This window comes from Megascapheus bottae, chromosome 2 (assembly GCF_031878675.1).
Source record: "Megascapheus bottae isolate mThoBot1 chromosome 2, mThoBot2.hap1, whole genome shotgun sequence".
In the NCBI taxonomy this organism is placed as follows: Eukaryota; Metazoa; Chordata; class Mammalia; order Rodentia; family Geomyidae; genus Megascapheus; species Megascapheus bottae.
Genome location: NC_143510.1, coordinates 76,978,397 through 77,001,329, shown reverse-complemented (window position 1 = coordinate 77,001,329; position 22,933 = coordinate 76,978,397). Strand labels below are relative to the sequence as shown.

At 40.5% G+C, this 22,933-nt stretch overlaps 1 long non-coding RNA gene across 1 annotated transcript in view; it reads right to left on the bottom strand.

Moving 5' to 3' along the window:
* LOC150067353 (uncharacterized) overlaps positions 1–14,638 on the bottom strand; it is a 42,903-nt gene extending 28,265 nt beyond the window's left edge. The window contains exon 1 of the long non-coding RNA XR_016534605.1: positions 14,522–14,638. This is a non-coding gene — a long non-coding RNA (uncharacterized LOC150067353). The remainder of the gene's footprint in view (positions 1–14,521) is intronic.
* Between the last annotated feature and the right edge of the window lie 8,295 nt (positions 14,639–22,933).

Here is a 22,933-nt window from a genome sequence, read left to right as displayed (position 1 = left end):
ATTATATTCACCCCTCTTGACCCCAGCCAGTGCAAGCTTTTAGATTCATCCTATCTTTCCTATTTAATGCCTTCCTATTTAATCCAGTAGTATTGTTATTGGAATGCAGGACTCAAAAAGTCAGGCCTGTTTTTCCTGTTTCCATATTTTGAGTGAATAGCATCAGCAGTAGTCCAACACTTTCAACAGAGCTTGCTAGCCTTTCAGAAGACTGAGCTGAGAAGAGGAGTCTCAGAGCTTATTCCAAGGTCTATTTGAGAGGACATACTGTCAAGTTTCTTTTGTCCACTATGAAGTCTCCCAGGTTCCTTCTCCTGGGTGTTGGCTTAAAAGAATAGAGAAGGCATGAGGAGTGTAGCCTAGTGGCAGAGTACTTGCTTAGTATGCATGAGACCCCGCACCTGATTCCTTGGTACCACCTACACAGAAAACGCCAGAATTGGTGCTGTGGCTCAAGTGGTAGAGTGCTAGCCTTGATGGAAAAGCCCAAGGACAGTGCTCAAGCCCTGAGTTCAAGCCCCAGGATTGGAAGAAAAAAAAAAAAGAATAAAGAAGACCCATCTGAAACCCCAGCCCTCTCTGATTCCTCACCTGGTATTAAGGGGAATATAGTTAACCACATCCAACTACACAGCCAAATAATTCTACAGGCAATTTCTGGGCCTCCAAGGACCCTCCTGGCCAGGAGATATCCGGTCTCTTGAATGAGAGAACCCTTTCAGGTACAATATCAAACACTCTGGGGGCAAAGATAGATGTAAAAACACCCCTTCAGGTTTTCCTGAGGTTAGGATGTTCTCTGGGACATTAGCCCACATTTATCTCACATTTCCCTAATACATTTCGACAGTGGTAAGACTGTGCAACAAATTCTCTCACTGTGTTTTGTGAGAAGGCAGCACATAAGCTTGGCCACTATTACATCCTCTTCTGATCCGAGCAGGAGGGGTACTTCCCCGTGTCTCTGTGTCCTCATCCTCAAACCCAAAGAGCCATTGGTACCTCATTAATTTTTGGCCAAATGTGGGTAGAGTAGGGATAAAGTCCTGAAAGTAAGAAAAACTAATTTTCATGCTGGTTTTGTCACTGGACTAATTTAGTAGCTCTAACCAAACACCTCATCCTTTTGAAATGAGGCTGTTTCCTCCTTTTATTTAGGCCCACACATCCCCAGCAGCTCCCAAGAGATAAACTGTGATCATGGAAGAGACAGAATCACAGGAGATGAAGATAAGAGAGCTCTGCCAAAGCCAAGGACTACATGTGATATAGGTGCCTTGGGAAACAAAACAAAACAAATTCAGTAACCCAAAGGAATGCTGTGTTAAACCCAAGAAGGAGAGCCTTTAGCAACTTGATCAAAACAGAACATTCCAGCAACAAATTCCCTACAATAGCCTCTGGTCTCATGCAACAGAGCAGTAAAGGCTTTGTGATATCTTAAGGGCTTTGTGATGTTATTCTTTTGGGTCATCCAAACTCTCAGTATTTCCTATGAAGCTAAGGATTTGAAAGAGAATGCTTTGAATCACAACCAAAAAGGGTGAGGAGGGCTGTATTAACTAAAACACTTCATTTCTAGGGAGAGAAATAACTGTAAATCATCTATAAATATCTTAGTCAAACAATGTTGTGTTTTTTTTCGAAGCAAACTTTTATACCTTTGGAAAGGTACAAAATTCAGCTCAACCACAGGGACAGCAGAATTAGGGAGTCAACCCTGCCATTAACTTTTCTCTTCATCTTCTGTCTGCTACTCCATACTTTATTAAAAGAATGTCTTTGAAGAGGAAAGCCAATGGCCACATTCAGATACCAGGCTTCAAAGCCCACAGTGTTACCTCCAAAATGAAACCAAATATTTTCTTCCTTCTAGTTTGAAAGATTTGGAGGAAATAAGTCTGGTTGGTTTGATTTGGCGCAGACCATTCCCCAAAAATCAATTAACCATTCCACAGGAGGATGAATTACTATGATTGGTCAAACTGAATCAAGTCCTGCCCCTAAATTAAAAGTTGGGGGTTTAGTGGAAGTCAAGGGTCAATAATCCAGATGTGGCCAAAAGAAACAAATCTTCCATTTGGGGTCACCGTAGAAAATGTGGCATCATGAAAAACTGGGAAATCAACCTAATTGATGAGGAGTCCAGGGAACTGCCGGAAATGTCTGAAGTTGTACGCATCCAAGAAATGCAGACTGGATGTTGAAATTGCCCAATCCCACACTTGGCTGTGCTGTGCTGAATGGCAAGGAGCTGTGAGGGCCTCATCTGCTTCTGATAGATTAGTCTGTATTCTGAGGCTGAGCCCACCTTATGTAAGAACTTGTTACATGCAGCCTTGAGTAAGCACAGTAAATAGATAAATAATTCAAACTGAAAAGAAAATTCATAAGCACTTAAACTCCTCTCCCATGCCCCCCCCATTACACCACTCACAAGATGCACAGAAAATTTTGGTCAGTATTGTGTTGTCAGCTGGGTTTAAATCACTGTGATCTGTTGCGAGTTACCCTGCTTTAATTGTGTGAAAAATAAATCCCCTCCCATAAAGCAAATGGTGCTCAAAAGGCATAGAAAAAGTGAATATGTTAAGTTGAAATGATAGATTTGTTGAAAAGTAGTGTGTCTTTAGTGGAAGTTGGGTGGCATAAGTGGAAAAATGAATCTGGTATCTTCAATATTCAGTAGAAAGACTATGAAGTAGATTTTAGTGAACAGTATTAGGTGTATAACAGTAAGTTTATGATGGTAATGCTCAGACCTACTGTATACATAGTTAATTTGAGTCATATGACACTACACGGAATTCTACCTTTCCTCATAATACTTGGTTTTTCTCAATCGAGATGTCAGTGGAACCATAGATCTGGGGATACCAAGGTTCTACTGTACCATGTGATGTAGCAGGAAGAAAATGGGTAGACAAAACCTACACAACTATTTGCAAGTATTTCTCTAGGGATTTTGGCTTCCCAATTATGTAAATGTCCCTCACATCTAGGACATCTCAAGTCTTAGTTCAAACCAAGCAGGATTGTGTTACCTTATTTCCATGACAACGAATGACCACTTTCTTTTTGCCTGTCATCACTTCCACGTAACATGGAAGGGGCAGTGAACACCAGTGTGTATTTTCACACCAAGAGAAGGGACTTGTGCTCACAGAAAAGATGTGTCTCATTAACTTTTATCAAACACTGGAGGAAAAAAATAACCCAGCAAGTATGTACATGGAAGAGTTGACATTTTCCCCTCAGTTACCACATTGCACTTAACCCTTCTAAAAAGCAACAAAGCAGGTGTAATGTATTTTAAAATACAATTAATCATAGGCCAACTTCTTTGGAGTTATAGTGATTTCTCTTGGAGCATCTTTCATAATGACTTTGTGTTTCAGGTAAAGACCACCCCAGAGAATTTCCAAGAAGGCTCTAGTCAACCTAGAGTGAGGTGGAAAAATTCCATGTTATCAAATGTAAAAAACTGTGCCTTAATACAGTTTGATCTAGCCTATCCACACTGATAGATACCCTTGTCTACTACTTTTTAGTTGGGTAGAATGGACAGAACCATGCATCAATAAGACAAGGATGTACGTTAGGATGGTGATCAGAATCAGGGAGGCACATTCAAAGATCCTGAGGTATGAAAGATCTTCAGATACTGTCTCTTGGAGCTGGTATGGTTGTGGCACCATGAGTAAAGGCAGAGATAGTAGAGATGAAGCACAAATCTTGCAAGATTTTTCGAGAGCCTTACAAGGAGCTTGATTTTTTTTTTTTTCCTGGTTGTGGGGCTCGATGTGGTTTCTTTATCACTTAAGGTTAGCACTCTACTACTTTGAGCCACAGATCTACTTCTCGATTTATGGTGGCTAATTGAAGATGAGAGTCTTCCTGCCTGGGCTGGCTTTGAACCCTGATCTTCAGAGCTCAGCCTCCTGAGTAGCTAGGGTTACAGGTGTGAGCCACTGGTGCTGGCTGAGCTCGATTTATTTTTTATTTATTTCTTTATTTTTTTGCCAGTCCCAGGCTTGAGCTCAGGGCTTGAACATGGCCCTCATCTTTTCTAAAGGCAGAGCTCTATCACTTGGGCCACAGCACCACTTCTGGCTTTTTTCTACGTATGTGGCACCCAGGAATCAAACCAGGGTCGCTGTGCATGTTAGGCAAGCACTCTACCACCACTGGGCCAAACTCCCAGCCCCTGAGCTTGAATTTTATTCAAAGGGAATTAAATAGTGACTAAAGATGTTTAAGTAAAGAGGTTAATCTTTTATCTGTACTGTGGTCAAATATGTAATTTAAGTCTTGGTTTTCAGGGCTAGAACTCAAAGCCTGGGCACTATTCCTGAACCTCTTTGTGCTCAAAGCTAGTGTAGTACCAGTTGAGTGACAGTACCATTTCTGGTTTTTGAGTGGTTAATTGGAGATAAGAGTCTCATGGGGATTTTCCTGTCCTGGCTGGCTTTGAACTGCAATCCTCAATTCTCAGCCTCCTGAATAGCAAGAATTACAGGCATGTGCCACCAGCAACCAGCCTAATTTAAGTTTTAAAAAGTACACTGTGGATGCTGTGGGGAGACTAGAATTAGAAATATATAAAAATATAAGGGAAAGGTGTTTCACAAGATACTGTGGTCCACAGATTACTGGAAAGTCATGTTGGCTAAGAACAGAAGGTGATGAGTGGATGAATTCCTTGTATACAAGTAGCTGATGTGGCCAGACAGGTGGAGGGGCTGAATGAAGGAACTGGTAATAAAAGATGAGGTCCATTAATTAGTAATACCACATGTATATATGTGGTATGCATGTCTGCATCCTGAGAACTAATGTAGTCCCTTACAACTATAAAAAGATCTAGTAAATGATGAACTTAACTAAACCAGACATGTTTCCATGAATCCCAGAGACATTACCCAATTCTCACCCAAGTTCTTGTCATGACAATTTCCTTTTGTTTGATTCATCCCACAAACAAGCTCCTCAGGCAGTTTCTGGATATATTTAATGGCCCTACTGTTCTCTGAACTGAACAGACAATGCCTGGAGCATTGAGGACCACATTGTCAATCAAAGAGGCTTCAATCAAACAGAATGTGGCTGGAGAGAAGCCACTCAATGATGAGTTTGAATGTGGTGTTCTGTGGTAACTTTTTGCCACTCACAGACTTACACCTTGTCTCAATGTCAGTGAAAACCTGGCCTGGCTCCTAATTCCAGTCATAATTCTTTTTTTTTTTTTCTTGCCAGTCCTGGGCTTGGGCTCAGGGCCTGAGCACTGTCCTTGGACTTTCTCAAGGCTAGAGCTCTACCACTTGAGCCTCAGCACCACTTCCGGCTTTTTTCTATGTATGTGGTACCGAGGAATCGAACCCGGGTATTCGTGCATGCTAGGCAAGCACTTTAACCACTAGGCCAAACTCCCGGCCCTCTAGTCATAATTCTAAGCCCATAACTTCCCTATGATTTTGCTTTTTAAAAAATATATTTTTATTGTAATTAATAGAAGGGTTACATTATATTTGCCAGATAGAAGGTGCATTACTTCACAAACATTGCTACCCTTTCTCATGTTTTCCCTATGATTTTGAAAGGAAGAGTTTCCCTATCTATCCCTCATGGTGAGTATCAGACTGTTCCCCTCACCTGGTTTCCGAGTTCCATCTAGATGGCTTGGCTTCTAGTCCCAGAGCCATTTTCTGTAAGTCACCATTTTCACTATGACTTCATGAGGGAACATGAGCCAAAACTACCCAGCTAAACTGCTCCAAAGAACAAAGCAAAGGCTTAGGGAGAATTATCCTCTCACCATGAGTCTTAATCAACCTATAACATTTCCCAACTGGAATTCAAAATTGCCAAGGACCGGTGACTCCATTGTGCTTCCTGTTTTCCTCCATTTTGAACAGAAATGATTTCTGTGTTCTCATGTCTGTTTCACTATGTGTCGGATGTATAGAGAAGATAACTTGTACTTTAGATAACAGATCTTTGGGCTACGCTTAAAGGAGTTACAACCAAATGATATCTGGTCCTGATTTTTAGTGGACAATCCTGTAAGTTAAGTTAATTTACAGTAGATGCCACTTTGAGGGCCCTGAGGAATGGAGTATATATGTGGAAAATTCATGTTATTTTGGAGGAATGTTGTGGCTTAAAAATGTATTTCCTTTCTCTCTCTCTCTCTCTCTCTCTCTCTCTCTCTCTCTCTCTCTCTCTCTCTCTCTCTCTCCCTCCCTCCCTCCCTCTTTCCCTCCCTCTCTTCCTTCCTCTTTAAAAATAATTTGGCTTCCTAGGTCTTCAAGAGTAGAGCTCAGATCCACTCCCCTTGAATGTGGCTTGGACTTGATGACCGGATTCTAGAAAATAGAATGAAGAAGTAATGATGGTGACCTGGAAAACAGTGGGGCTGTTCTCAAGTTTTTGCATGGCCAGTGTGTTGTGGGTACTGGAAACTGACATCTATATAGAAAATTTCTCCTGTGACCCCAGAGCCTAAAAGAGACAGACTAAAGCCAATTGCCTATTTTTCATAGAATATTCTACTTCCACTCAAATATTACTCAAAATTTTTCTTATCTTTGCCATAGCCAAAGCTTCCATTCCTGGGTAGAGCCCTTCTGCTTTTCTTCTCCCAGAAAGAGACCAGCATATATTCAAGGTCTTCTCTTCTTTCTCTGGATGGAAGGTAGAAGACATGTTTCAGAATTCCTCTGCTGTGGTCCAGATTCTTCCTCTTTTGTTGTTGGCCATGGGACTTGAACTCTGGGCCTGGGCGTTGTCCCTGAGCTCTTCGGTTCAAGGCTGCCACCCTACCCCTTGAGCCACAGTACCACTTCTGGTTTTCTGGTGGTTAATTGGAGATAAGAGCCTCATGGACTTCACTTGAAGCCAAGGCTAGCTTTGAACTATGATCCTTAAATCTCAGCCTCCTGAGTAACTAGGATTACAGGCATGAGCCACTGTGCCAGGCCACATCCCTTCTTTTTGACATGCACAAGAGGATGCCATTGTAAGGGAACCACAGAGAATAGTTCTACAGGACACTGCCACTAAGATACTCTGTAATAAATAACCAGGCTTCCTGTGACTCAGAAACCTCATGTTTACTGTTAAAATAAAATAACCACAGGTATTAAAATCTTATCAGTAGGTCTGTGGTTGTAGCTTAGCAGTAGAGGGTTCATTTAGCATGCATGAGAACCTGAATTGGATTTCCAGTACTACAAAAACAAAACATAATGGGTATAGTCATTAGATCTGAAAAGCCAGTGGGGCCTTTCTCCCCATACCCATCTCTCACTGCAGGCCAGCTGTCATGCTGAAGTCACACTACTGTGAGGTTATTGTGGGAAAACACTGATGGCCATAGCCAATGGCTAGTAAGGAACAAGACCTATCATTAGCACTTTGAGAGTACTTAGAAGTGATTTCTACTTTGTTGAGTCTTTGAATGACTGAAGCTCTGGCTTTCTGAGTGAAATTCTTTGAGAAACCTTGACCCCACTCATTAAATTGCCTTGAAATTTCTGACCTACAGATACTGTAATATAATAAGTATATGTTTTTGTTTTTGTTTATGTTTCTGTTTCTGTTTGTCACGGGGCTTGAACTCTGGACTTCGGTGCTATCCCTGAGCTCTTCAGCTCAGAGCTACTACCCTACCCCACCCCTTGAGCCACAGCACCACTTCCAGTTTTCTAGTGGTTAATTGGAGATTAGAGTCTCACAGTCTTCAGTGACCAGGCTGGCTTTGAACCTTGATCCTTAGATCTCAGCCCCCTGAATAGCTAAGATTACAGGTGTGAGGAACTGCACCAGCTAAGTATGTTTTGGGTTTGGGTTTTTTTTTTTGTTTTTTTAGAATTTATTAACATTGATTTTTACATCATATTTCAAATGACATGTTTAACAAACAAGTATTCACGAAGGGAATCTCTATATACAATCACTGGCACTTAGATTTTAGGACATAATCAAAATTAGGCTGAGGGTTTGTATGTCACAGATACATAATAATGTATGTAATAAACATATCTATAGAGTCATAAGTTTTTATGACTATGTAGCTGTGTTTATATTTCCAATACCATGTCCATAGCATTGGGTATACAACTTTTGAGTCCTCGCTCTTGTACTGTTTGGATCTAATAGCCACATACTAAGGATACCATGTGCCTTTTGTTCCTTTGGTTTTGACTTGTTTCATTCAACATTATTCGCTCTAGATTCATCCACTTCCCTGCAAATGCCATTATTTTGTCTTGTCTGTTGGCTATGTCTAAGTATGTTTTTTAAGTCATGAAGTTTCAGAGTAATTTTTTACATAGCAAAAGATAGATAGCCAGAGTTAGCTTTGATTCCTTACAACTAATGAGCCCCAAATCAAATGTGCAGAAGACATGGGTACAGAACCTAGCCAGTCCTCAAAATGTAGAAGCAGTTACTATGGTCTTAATAAAAAATTAAGTCTACTTGTGCTGTATCATTCCAGAGGGCAGACCAACAACTAATGGGAGAAAGTTATAGAATTTAGTTCAGCAATAGACAAAAATAAATAACAAGAACTGGAAACAGGCGATAGTTGGCCCGGCTAACTAATGAGTTTTCTGTACTCGGGAGGATTCCAGAAGAGGAGGGAAATATGGGCACTTAGAAAAACTTCTTGTGTTGGGAGGGAAGTTAAAGTATCCAGTCTCCCAGTATCCTCCCAGCTCTGAGTCTCTGACAGTTCAACATGGCCGAAGGATGCTTGTTGAATGCTATCATATCCAACCTCTCCCATTTCTTAGGCAACCAGCCCAAACATGACATCAGCTGAGAAGATCACCCAGGGAAGGAGAAATAGCAGGAGAATTTCTGAGAAATAGACCACAATACCACACAAATGTCAAGTCCCAAGAACTAACAATAAACAGCAACTTAAATGTAACCATCATCAGCAAAGAAGCAATAGAACTGACCAAATAATAGGTTAACAGGAAACTTACATAGAGAATTGGAAAAAAATTGAAACAGGCCACAGAGTTTTGGCAAGTCAATCTTCGCAGATGAATGGGAAGGGTAGCCAGGAGTCCTACAACGGTACAGTCAGAGGATGACTAAGGCATGAGCCAGAGCCTTGGCAGGTGCTCTGGTCCAATTTATCAGAATTCTGCAGAGCCTAAGTAAATAATGATGGCAAGATTTCATGGTGCAGCAATTGCAGCTGAGAACAGGTCAACGCATATTTAGGGAGTGCTGTGATCAAATTTGATTTCCTTTGGAAAATAAGAAAGGCACTGATGCCAGAACATCGCTTTCAAAAAAAAAAAAAAACTACAGCAAAGAAGTAGAGCCAAGAGCCATAATCACAGGGAACTCATGACCCAATGTCAGCCTTTGAATTTGTGGTAGGAAGTGTCTACTATGTAACCACAAGAAGAAAACAAGTCATTATTATGGAGACTTAAAAAAAAAAAAAAGGAAGCCCTCTAATGGAATGGTCTAAGCCTAAAGGAGCACACAACCCACTATGTGCTTTTCTTCCCTTAGCTCCTCTGAAAGGTGCTTTCGTCATTCCTGAGGAACCCAAATTCCCTTTCAGCTAAGATGTTCCATAGTGTCCAGCTGTGCTTGTGGTGTGGTTTCATAGACAGAGCTGGACTGCCTAAGGTTTATATAATTTTGGAGTGGCTCAATGTTTTGAAGACCTAGCATTCTTGCAGCCAAGACATCTGGAACTCAAGACCTATTGGTGGGTTTTCCAGTGTGATGACCTGAGGATGTGTGTGAAAGAGACTGAGAAAACTTTAGAAGATTACTGGAACACAAGACACAGTTTTAGCCTTACTCAAACCATCTCTACTGACAATGACCTCACTCTTTACAACTGTGTGAAAACTGATGATAGGAGGGGTTCAACTTGAGGGATAGAATATTTTAATGTGGAAAGGAGGTTTAACCTATAAAAATGGGTGCTTACACCTTCAAGATGAGTTTGTGATGTCAGTTGAGTTTGTGATACCACACTGTGGACTTTACCTAACTCAGTGTCAATGTCAAAAAGTTCATACCACCAAAATTGCACAACTTACAGTGACCACCATTACAGAATCAAACTAAATATCCTAAGACCTTATGCCCAGATTGTGACTGCATTCTCTAGCTTAAGCCAGAAAGATATGAATCCAGGAGAGGAAGATTCTTAATGATAGTAATAATTTTTCAAAATCCAGAGCCAAAAAGATAGGATTCACAGTACCCGCTGGAAATGCAATGGTTGGACATTTCAGAAAGGAAACACTCCCGTGTCTTCTGTGGATTATGGAATCCCACTAGCTAAGGTTGGAATCTGATTCTTTTTTTTTTTTTTTTTTTTTTTTGCCAGTCCTGGGCTTGAGCTCAGGGCCTGAGCACTGTCCTTGGACTTTCTCAAGGCTAGAGCTCTACCACTTGAGCCTCAGCACCACTTCTGGCATTTTTTTTCTATGTATGTGGTTCTGCGGAATCGAACCCGGGTCTTCATGCATGCTAGGCAAGCACTTTAACCACTAGGCCAAACTCCTGGCCCGGAATCTGATTCTTAAGCAAGTGATGTAATAGTGTACCAGTCTCCTATCTGGTAAAATAAGAATGAAGGGCATTACTTCAAGAGCTATAATGAAGATTACATTAATAAAAGTAAAAAACACAATACTTTACAAGTAGCCGAGGTTCTTTTAGCAATAGCCATTATCAATGGAAATTTAAAGGTGTCTATTGCAAGCTCAGGGCAGCTATGAAGAGACTGTTCCTATTATCTAGCTCCTACACAGGAAGACAGACGCCAACTTCCTGTCCTTTCCACTGACTGCCTGGCATCCAGATTTAAGAAGGAGATACTACCAAATTAAAAAAATTTTAAGAATATTTTCTTGAACTAAGGGCCATGTCTCAAGTGGAAGAGCAGTTACTAAAGACCCTGCGTTTAATTCCTAATAGTACAAAATTAAATTAAATTTAAAAGAGAACATTTCTTCCACTCTATTTCCTTTACTTTAAGATTTTTTTAAAGTCATATCTATGTTCTTAATACTCTCACAAGAGAAAAATAAGTAAATATTATTCATGTAGAATAATAATCTGTTATTGCTAGGGAAGTTTGATGCCTTTACATTTTTATATAGGAGCTGCTACTTAAAGCCAACTCTGGGCTAAGGGTCATGGTTTTGCTAAGTGGATATACAACAGTTGGACTTTGGTTTCCTGACACAAACTAAAGCTTATTAGTTTATTTATTCATTCACACATAACAAATATTTACAAGTAATATGACAGTAACTCATACATTGCATGACATTGCAGACACATTGCAAGATGTCCAGTTGATTCTGAGAACCACAGACAGTATCAATTTTTATATATGCCAAATACATCTAACATGAACCTACCAATGAAACAGTTTAATGCATAAATAAGGAAAGGTAACAGATTAACAATAATAACTAGTAATCATAGTATAACTACAATATCCTATAATCAGTTACTTGAACTTTATCAGTTGTTGAATTCTGGTTTATATTTCGACTTCTAATGTATGATCATTATGTGATATAAACTAATTGCTACAAACGTGTTGGTGAGGTCTTCACCTCTAGTTTGCGAGCACTAAGATAAGTCTGGGATCATTATTCCCTCACATCTGGTCACCATTCAGTCAAACCTCTTGGAATGTCTCCTTGACCACATACATCTTACTTGGAAAGATCCAGGAGACTGTCCAGAGTGGGAGGCATCTCTCCCCTCAGGTACTCTACCCTGACAATTCCAGGCAATTTTAGCATTCCTAAACTGTGATTTATTATTTCTCTTCCAAGAAAAACACTACATTCTCTTTGGGTTTCACTTTTCTATATCTTTATTTGCAATATTTCCTGGACAATTGTTTTCTCATATGAATTCTTTTTGAGGGATGACTGACAAGTTTTCCCAAAGACTATATTCTCCTATATTAGGTATATTTGTATCCCTGTGACCAAATTCTTGACATAAACAACCCAAAAGGAAGAATTATTGACTTTGACTCATGGCATCAGCGATGTCAGTTCATCACGGTGGGGAGGGCATTGTGGAACTGAATAGCTCACATCACAGTGGTCAGGATACAGGGAAAGACCAGGGCAACATTTAACTCCAAGGTCAATTCTTCCAAGCAGGCCCTATCTCCTACTTTTCACCAGCTACCAATAATCCCATCATATAATGAATCCATTGAACGATTAACTCATTCATTAGGTTGAAGCTATTATCCTCTGGAAATTCTCCCAAATATACTCCAGGTATGCTTTACTAATCTTCTACGCATTTCTCCATCCAATTAAGTTGGCACTTAGGATAAACCATCATGCCAGGTGCCAGTGGCTCACACCTGAAGTCCTAGCTACTCTGAAGATCAAGGTGCAGAGCCAGCCCAAGCAGTAAAATCCCAGGCTTGTATTTCCAATTAACCACCAAAAGGCCAGAAAGGAAACTATACCTCAAGTGGTAGGATGCTAACCTTGAGCAAAAATGCTCAGGGACAGCACTCAGACCCTGAGTTCAAATTTATTCACATTATTCACATTTATTCATTCACACACACACACACACACACACACACACACACACAGATTAAACTTCACTCCCATTACATATTATATAAGGCATGTAAACCATTTCTTCATGTTTTTTGTCCAACATTACCCATACAGGAAAGAAAAATATAATGCTTATTTTTCTATTATAGCCAGAATTGGAAATTGCATCCAGTAAAGGTTGGCTCTACTAAAAGATCCTAAGAATTTTGCAAGTCCTTAGGGGAGAAAGAGCTGGGAAGGCAAGAAAAGGAAGAATCTCAGTATTTAGGCTTCAAAATTTCAACACTGGAAAACTTTTTAGAGCAACAGTCAGATGGAGGATCTAGCTCAGCATGCACAGAGAGCCATGAGTTCAATCCTCAGCACAGCCCAATCCCTAAAGTGCAATAATCAGGTTACAAAAGAAGGATCTTGAATTTTCATATGAATGCCACCTTTGCATAAAAACTCAATTTACTAAAAGTGTGGAAGAACTGCCAATGTGTGCTTGGGACCACAGTTCTATAAGTCTCTTCAGCATCCACTGAGGCACGACTACTAAACACCTGGTCTGTGTCGATATAGCATGCTGGAGTTTCAAAGTGAGAAATTTCAGTTAAAGAAAAATAAAGCAATGTGACATTTGTTGTACAGAGTTTAAGAAATAAGCCTTAAGACCTCTATAGAAGCTCTCCTAAAGGCAATCAGTCAAGTGAGGATATCATACACTCCCCATGGCCATTTACTCTCAGAAGGTACTTAGCTCTAATCTTCATTAGACAGCTAAAGGAATTATTATGACTAATGAAACACAACAAAGGAGCTCCTGTGAGCTCTTGACGATCACACTAGCAATGATTAAGAAGAAAGGCTCTGCTCACAATGTGAAGTTTGGAAATGCTTTCAAACCCACCAAACCCATGTGAATGTTTTCTCTAGTATATCTAGAGTACAAAGATGGCAAGAGATGAGAATAACCTCTACATAGCCCATATTTTTCCATCTGCAATAATCATCCTTCTGACAATTGTAATACATTATGGGAGCAATTAACTAAGTATCTACATGCACACACATATATGAATTAAAATTTTAATCTTGAAAGGTGATCAAAAAGGTCTCTCTAAAGGTGTTCAGTTCTGATCACAAGTTTTTTTTGTTTTATTTATATTTGCAACTAGAAGCCACAGAAATCCACTCTTGCTCTTTTCAGCAATAAAAGGTTTGTATTTTAAGAAGTCAGCAACTGACAGACTCCAAGAGAAATGCAGAGACCAAGGATTAAAGGCTGGCAGTCAAGAATAACGTCCTGCCTGGGCTACAGCCCCCTCCCACTGGACAAAGCCATCACAGCTGGGTACCATCAGTGAAATAGGCTGAAATCTGAACACACCTGAGAGTGATCTCCTTGAACTTCAATGGGCCTGTAGGAAAAGCTTCTTACTAATGAGTCTTATGGTTTAGGGCCAGCTTTCTAAGAATGCATCTGAGAAGGCAGGCTGTCCAATTCATGCCACAAGTTCAAACTTTCCTGCATAGACCATAGCTCTTCCTCCTATTTCTCATTCAACAAATAACTGCCTTCTCCCCTCTCGTACATTTTTCTACTACCAACTGACCAGATAGGTATATCTGAGTCTATAGCTATTGGCTTCCTTTCTGGTCGGCTGTACAATAAAACCTTCACTTTTTGCAAAGGCTTGTTGTCATATTGACTTGGATGCATGCTGGGCAGTGGGCCCTTGCTAAATATCATCAACATTGCTCCAACCCACAAAATACCTGTGCTTTCATTCTGCTCTCTGTGGGGAAAGGCAGGCCTTATCTCATACCATCTCCAATGCCAAGGCGTATGTTACTCATTTTCCATTACCATGAAAAAAACCCAAACATAAATGACACAAACAACTTGAAGAGAGGAATGGTCTGTCCTGGCTTACTGTCTTGGTGGCTTCAGTCCATGGTCACCTGATCCACTGCCCGTGGTGAAGATGGGCAGTTTGTGGTGGAACAAATTGCTCCACTGGTAACTAGTGAAACAAGCGAGACCGCAGAGAGTGGCAGGATCCCTGCAAAGGCAAGCTCTCAAGACTTAACTTCCTTCCCATTAGGCCCCACCTCTTAAAGGTACAATAACACCAAATAACAAAATCTTCCAGTAACACCAGGGGACCAAAGGCTGGATGGAGACCAAGCCTTTAACATATAATCTTTGGAGGAGAGTTAAAATCTCAGTCAAGACAAGGAAGTCCAAATTCTTGCTACATAAAGGAAAAACTAAGCAGAGAATAAATACCACGTATAAATACCTCATAGATGAATGGATGGGTGGGAGAGAAGGAGATCTAGAAGATTTTGAGCAAATCTCAAAGCAGTAGCTTTGACTTCTTGTACCTTGAGACAAAGGGACAGAGGTCTAGGGAAGGTCCAGTTAACAGGAGGTGGCAGGGAAAGTGCCTTAAATAGGGTGAAGTTTTGTGCAGATTTAAGTTGCTGACTTCTCAACTGATGTGTCTCTAGACTTAGTCCCTGCTTTTCTACCTAGTTCAATGAGGAGGATTTCCATCAATGGTTGCAAATTGCTCTTCACAATAGGATTGTTTCTCTGCTTCCCGCCTCTGCACCTGCTGTCAGCTCTCAATAATCCTCATGTGAGAAAGGCACGAAAGATTGACATTCTCTCAACAGACTCTTGAATGAAATTAATAAAGAGAATAAGGCCTGGTGTAATTAACACCCCTGGAGTCCAGAAAGGATCTTTTAAGTAAGTGGTTAGATGATCTCTGTAATTAATAATGATTATACAGTTGTCTACTTGGATGGCTGATCTAAATTCATAATTTGATCACAGGACTTAATAAACACTATGCTTGAATTCCTTGGTTTTTCTGTCATCTTCATTCAGATGAGAATTTTCCTCTCTTTGCAGTCAAATGACAAAGTGTATATTATTAGAGCGTGGGAGGGTTTTCTTTTTTCTTTTTGCCCAGCATTGGAAACAATGCCACAACAATGTGAGGCACTTTAGCACACTGAGCAATGGAAATAATGTAAGGTCTTCCACCTAATGTCTTTGGAAACCTCTTCCAAAAGAGCTCCAATTGTCTTAAATCTCCTCCCTAGAAATCTCATCAAATAAAATTGACCAGTGAGGAAGAGAAGAAGCTAAAGCTCTCTGTGTTCAGATGCTTTGCATCCTTTCTTTTTGGGGAAGCTCTGAAACTACCTGGGAGATTTTTTCTTTCTCTCTCTCTTTTTTGGAAACAAGATCTTGTTATACTTCTTGTAAGTATTCTGCAATGATATTCACTAGACACTATGTTGGAAATGAACTCTACAACTTAGGTGGTTGATAGGGAAAAAACTGGGAGAAAATGAGGGAAGGGTGACACTGTTCAAAAAGAAAAAGAAAGCTCTCGTTCCACTTCTTGGTAGAGTTTTTGTTTGCTTGTTTGTTTGGTGTCAATACAGGGGCTTGAACTCAGGGCCTTGACTCTCGCTTAGCTTTTTCTCTCAAAGGTGGTTCGCTCCCACGTGAGTCATGCCCCTTTTTGGAATTACTAGTGTTACATTTAAAACACTATAAGACACTGTCTAGCACTGAAGAGAGTTTAATGAAGAACCACACATGAACTGTGGAAATGTTATAGAACCCAACAAGGGATGGACAATCACCCAGGAATCATGGAAAACACATTCTACCCAAGGTTGAAGGTGAAAGTGGAGGGGACTGTCTTCAAAACTGGGGGAGAGGTGTAACTATAAGCACAAGCCACAGATCATCGGTGTGACTACATGTTAGAGGAACATAACCATCACCCAAACAAGTCCAGGGGGGAGAGAATGATTTCTTCATTCCACTTTCCTCTCAACTTCTTGCCAATACCTCTGACTGAGAAGCCACAGGGCAAGGACTGGAAGACCCAATCTACAGAGGCTGGCCTCTTGGGATAGAGATCGGCTGGAAAGGGGCTTTGTCCCCTTTGTTTCTCTAAACCAGAGACTGGAAAACTAGGTCCCATGAGCCAGATGCGGCCTGTCACCTGTTTCTATAAATAAAGTTTGATTGGGCTACATCCACATGAAGAAACATGTGCAGACATATTGTCTGCAGAGTTGCAACAGAAATCCTGTGCAACATAAAACATTTACTAGCTGGCCGTTTTATAGAAAAGGTTCACTCACCTCTGACCCAGGCTAACACACCCACTGTACCTAGCACACAGGTAGTATGTAAACAAATTTTTACTGAATGAAATAAAAAAAATGAATGACTGAACAGATTGCTGAGTCATAATGTAAGGGAGCTTGAGCATTAGTCTGTTCAACCATTGAGAAGTAAGCCCCCCCCACTCCAGCCACATTCCTTTATTTCAGGGTCCTCTATGTGGCTTGCTCCTTTCATATGTGTCTGTTGCTACAGACCAACTACCACCATGGATGCTTGACCTTTGCTGACTTGCTCACAGTCATTTCCTTTGGCTACTGTAACACTATTACATCGCCAAGGTCTTGAAATTTAGGAGAGGGTACACACCTGAGAGATTATGATGCCTTTTAGACTTGGAGATTTTGTAGTTGTTTCATTATTTTTCCTCATTTAAAAATGTTTTTATATCTTTAAGTCATTGCACAAAGAAGTTCAACATATCAATGTGTCGCCCCTTCCTTCACCCCATCACCCTCAAGTGTTTTGTTAGATTTTTGTTTTTTGTTTGTTTGTTTTTTTTATTGTAATTAGTAAAAGGGTTACATGATATTTGCCAGATAGAAGGTGTATTAATTCACATACATTGATACCCTTTCACATGTCTTGGTATCCATTTGTTTTGTTTTTTTAAATTTGTGAATTGGAGCCTGTTCTTTCCAATTGCCCACCTCTTCTTTAAGGTAAGTTAGAACAAGACTCTCAGAGGCTAAGGGGCTACTGCTAGTATCATCAGATGGGTAGCATGCTGTGAAAATCACCTCCTCTCCTGGCATTCAGAGTAGCAGTGTGGGATACAGATCCAGATTGTCCCCCTCCCCTGCCCCCAGAAGGTGTTCCTTGTCACCCAAGCACTTCTCAGAGAATGGGGGATATAGAACCTCTTTATCTTGCTCAGGAGCATCAGTACACAGCTCCATGTTCCTATTTGTTCAAGCAGTCAGTCATTCAGTATGTCTTTCAAGAAACTACCAATATTTACCCTTAATGAATGCCTAAGAGAGTCATCTTTTTTTTTTTTCTTTTTTTGTGGGTCCTGGGGCTTGAACTCGGCCTGGGTGCAGTCCCTGAGCTCTTCAGCTCAAGGTTACCACCCTACCCCTGGGCCTGGGCGCTGTCTCCAAGCCCTTCAGCTCATGGCTAAGGCCCTACCCTTGAGCCAAGCCCCACTTCCCGTTTTCTAGAGGTTAATTGGAGATAAGAGTCTCAGGTCCTATTGTACCCAGGCTGGCTTTGAACCTTGATCCTCAGATCTCAGCCTCCTAAGTAGCTAGGATTACAGGCGTGAGCCACTGCGCCTCACAAGAGTCATCTATTTTTAATAGCCCATAGTTTTGTTTTGTTTTTTCGTAAAAATAAAAGACAAATTGGCCTTTATGCCTTGAGCTTTGGCCTAGATTTGACTTAAAGCTCTTTGAAAACATAGAGGCTTTGATAGTAGCAATGTAAACATGTATTTATGTTGACCCCATAACTGAAACCTAATAATTCTACCCACTAAGTGACATGACAGCCATCATTACCACACTTTTTAGTAAGCAGGCATGGATGGTATAGAAATGCTTTCGACCAGCCCCAACTGGTCAACAGATAAGAAAAAAAAAAAACCCTTGCACACATACACAGAGCTTTACCACTCTTCTCCTTGGAATACTTAGATTCCAATGTGCTCTCCTTAGAGAACTGTGCTAATCTTCTACCTAAAATCTAATGGTCTCCTCTGGTTCCTAAGTAAACTCTTACTTGGCTTATGAGGCCTTGTGTGCTCTTAACTGCTGCCTCTCATCTTCACATCTTGTCAATAGCTTGCATTCTGTGATCCAGACATTGACTTCCTGCTGTTAGCCAGAGCGCTTACTGGTTAACTCCTGCTCATCCTGTAGTATTTGTTCACAGAGGTCTTGCTGTATATCTGGCCTCTGTGTACTTATCACTCCAGGTTCTATCCTGGGTTGTAATGCCTGCTTCTTCAGTTTACTAGTGATCACACAGGACTGCCTGTCTTTCCAGTAGCTCTCTTCAAGTCAGGGATCTGTCCTGTCTTTGCCTGCTTCTCTACCCACGGCATTTAGTACACATCTGGTACAACACAGACTCATTGAGGCAAGATTTGGGGCCAACTCAGGTGCAAGAGAAAGATCTCAAGACTCATTATTATAACTATCCCATGTCTTGGCACAAATGTGGGTTGATGGCTGGGTAATTTGTTTTTCTCAGAAGCCAGAAGTATTATCATGATGAATTCATGGATTCCAAAGGTCCATTTTTTAATGTTGAAAGTCATAGCCTATAGGACAGAAAAGACTTCCTTTGATCTAGTTGCTGCCTGGCTTTGAGCAGCTTTGATCTTCATCCTTCTCTGATGAACAAAGGTGAATCTGTACTAAGCAATCATTAAACTGGTCATTGTTTTCTATGCCCTTAACAATAAGTGAACAGATGTTTAGAAAGGGCAATAGAGGAAATGAAAAGTTATTTATAGGAAGACAATGAAACCAATATTTTATTGTTCCCAAAACAGTAATCTTTAAAACTTAAAATAGTTGCGTACTACTTCAAAAATCTTTAATGGAACCTTCCATTAAACTGAATGAGTATCTACTTACAATCTGTGTGAATCATCCCCTTCACTTCTGACATTTCCCCTCGAACTCTTCAGGTTCACAGGAGCTCTAGTCAACCTTCTGATCTCATTTTCTCATCAATTAAAATCTTGTTCTTCAACTAATAAGCTTAATGTCTTAATTAAGCACTCTAGTTGGGTCCATTTTCAGTTGCTATGACAAAATGCCTGAGGCTGTATACTTTTAAAGAAAAGTGCACAGTAAGTTTAGATTATGACTTTGGAACCTAAATGTTCAACTTCAGATGGCCCCTGCAGTTCAGACTCTATTTGAGGGGGATGGGATACCCTTTGCTATGTCACAACATGATAGGTGGCATCATGATAGGGGCATGTGCAAGAGACAAAGTGAGATCACAGGCTGAGAGGCAGAAGACCAGGCTGGAGGTCTCACTTTCAAAATGCATTCTTGAGGGAACAAGCTGAGATTTTCCCAAGAACTACTGTGTTAATCTCGTCCCAGAAGGTACTTCCAACACACCCACACTGAGCATCTCTCCCTATATGAACCCTTAGAGGCACTCAAGTCACACCACCACCTCAACTAGATTCCTTCTCAGCATGCTGCTTTGTTTTGCTTGGATCTATATGTTGGAAACCCACAATGACACTCCAGTGTCAAAATATGAATAGACACATAATAGATATAGATTTCATTAAGGCCTTTTACAGAAGGGTGGTCTGCCACTCTCACCAGCCAGAGCTAGGCAGTCAGGATAGTTCACTCGGTTTTTATTCTAGCCCAAGGGGTAACTTTATCTCTTCTCATTGCTAAGAAGTCAGGAATTATACACACACACACACACACACACACACACACACACACACACACACAGGTTTTTTTGTTTGTTTTTTTACAATTGGTTACCAGGGGGTGAGGTAATGCAAGGAAGTCAGAAATCCCTCTAATCACCCATGAAAGGTTCCTCCTGGGAGATTGAAGGCTGTCCTTTGGGAGGCAAAGGTGCACATTCTTCTCATCACAGCTGGCTGGGAACAGAGCTGGGAATTATTACCATAGGAGAAAGCTGATAAAGTCAATGGAAAGTTCCACCTCAAGGGGAACTACTGGTCTATTCTTTAACTCCATTGACAAAGATGGATATACTGACATGACTGGCTGATGACAAATGACACAGATGATAGTTACAAGTGAAGTCAAGAAGGAGATAATTCTAGAAAATACAATGGTTATAAGATGGAGATGTTTTGGTTTGACAGAAAAGACGATTTTTGTATGTTTGTTTTTGCCAGTTCTGGGGCCTGAACTCAGTGCCTGGGCACTATCCCTGAGCTTGTTTTGCTCAAGGCTTGCACTCTACCATTTGAGCCACAGTGCCATGTGGTATTGAGAAATCCAACCCAGGGCTTCATGCATGCTAGGCAAGCACTCTACTAGTAAGCTACATTCACAGCCTCAAAAGATGGCTTCTTCTATATAAAATTATAGAATTTTTGAGTTATGAGCCTTGGGATAGTCATGGTCAATATTTACTTAAAAACCAGTTTGAGTAATATCTAAATTCTCATATCATTTTAGCTCACATGGCAGGTAGAATATTTAGACATATACTTCACATGGACTTAGGACAAACATGCTCTACTGAATCAGCGCAGGGATAATGAAAAGTCACAAATCATTCAGAACATGGAAACCTTTGGACATAGGAGTAAATAAGTAGAGACATTCTCGTTAGTAACAGTCCCATTGAGAAAACTCATATTGACAAAATATTCATTCATAACTCCAAATGATTTTATCTAACTGGACATAATACTATATTATAGTCAGGATTATACTTAATGATGGTTGATGTACCTAATGTTTTAAGTCATTGAAAGTCTTCAACTTGTGCTATAACTCCAGTGTTCTATTATGTTCTAAAAATGCTACAAATAAAAATAATGAGAACCACCACCTTTGAAAGCTACTAGTAAGCCCTTACTTCCCAAATCAGTTTAAGGGAACAAAATTTTTAGAAGGTTGGTTAAGTAACTATACTTTAGGGAACATATAGTTAAGACTCTAATTCAAGTATTAAGACACTGGTCAAGTGATTTGTACTTTCTCAATTTATAAGCCTATTATCATCATAATTTAAAATTAATAGAAACACACATGCACACACACACATATCACACACACACACACACACACACACACACACACACACACACACACACCTGGAAAAATAAAACACAGACATAGTTAGATCACCTGCCATACTGGAATGTGTCTCCACTTGTCTTTCTATTCCAAAAGCAATCAAAATTAGTGAGGGCTAGAGCTACCAAAATATTTGTGTCAAGCGAGTTGGCCACAGGAATTAATTTTGCTTGTCCTTTGTATTACACCTTCATGAGACTCTTGTGCAATATGCAGCATGTCTTCAGATTAACTGAAGCAATGAACACACAGGGGAAGAGGGATTCAAGGCCTGTGGAATCTGTAGTTTGATTCTAAGTGATAGTTTCATTCACAGCCAATCTAGATCCTATCAGCAAGGAACCCTAGGGAAGACTCCTGGGAATGTGTAGGTAGAAGTTAGCTGCTTCACTATTTGGGAGTTTGAAAAGAGATCCAGTTCCAGTAACTGTTAGAAGGTGAAATTCAATTTTAAGACAAGGTCAACAGGGCCAGGGCCAAGAAGATGTGATGTTGGGCCTCCAGGTCTTAGGTCACAGTAGGATGAAAATGTCTGTTGCATATACTACTTTATTAAAGATGTATTTGATGGTTGAATTTGTATTTTATAATGATAAAAAAAAAACAGATATCAAGCCCAGCCCCGGCGCCGTGGCTCACGCCTGTAATCCTAGGTAATCAGGAAGCTGAGATCTGAGGGTGATGGTTCAAAGTCAGCCCAGGCACTAAAGTCCATGAGACTCTTGTCTCCAATTAACCACTAGAAAAGCACTGTGGCACAAGGGTAGGGAGGTAGCCTTTAGCTGAAGAGCTCAGGGACAGCACCCAGGCCCAGACTTCAAGCCCCAAGACCAATGGAGAAACACACACACACACACACACACACACACACACACACACACTCACAGATCTACAAATTCAAGGTAATACAATTTCATCAAAATAGCCCAGTCAATATGTCTTTTGTGCACCAAGTCTCTTTTATGTTCTTCTAGTTCTACCTACCCACATCATTTTCTCAACTCCTAACCCACCCCCTCTACTGGCTGCTTTTGCTCAACATGTTCCATTGTTTGTGTTTCTAGCTTTTTCATACTCTTCCTTCTCCCTGAAATTCCCTTTTCCCCCCTTAGGTTCTGCTGGCCTATCTTACCAAAGCTGTCATGACCACTCTGCACCCAAAGAGTTAACTTTTGTGACTGTAACCCAACTATTCTATATTTTAATTAATAAATGTACAGCCAGGCCTCATCTGCAGCCATTGTGCACCAACCAGATTGGCTGCATTGGTTGTAAAATTATTGAAATACTTCTGTATAGGTTGATAAAAAGCTGCTGTCCCAATACTACCACATTCTTCTCAAACTCCCAGTCTA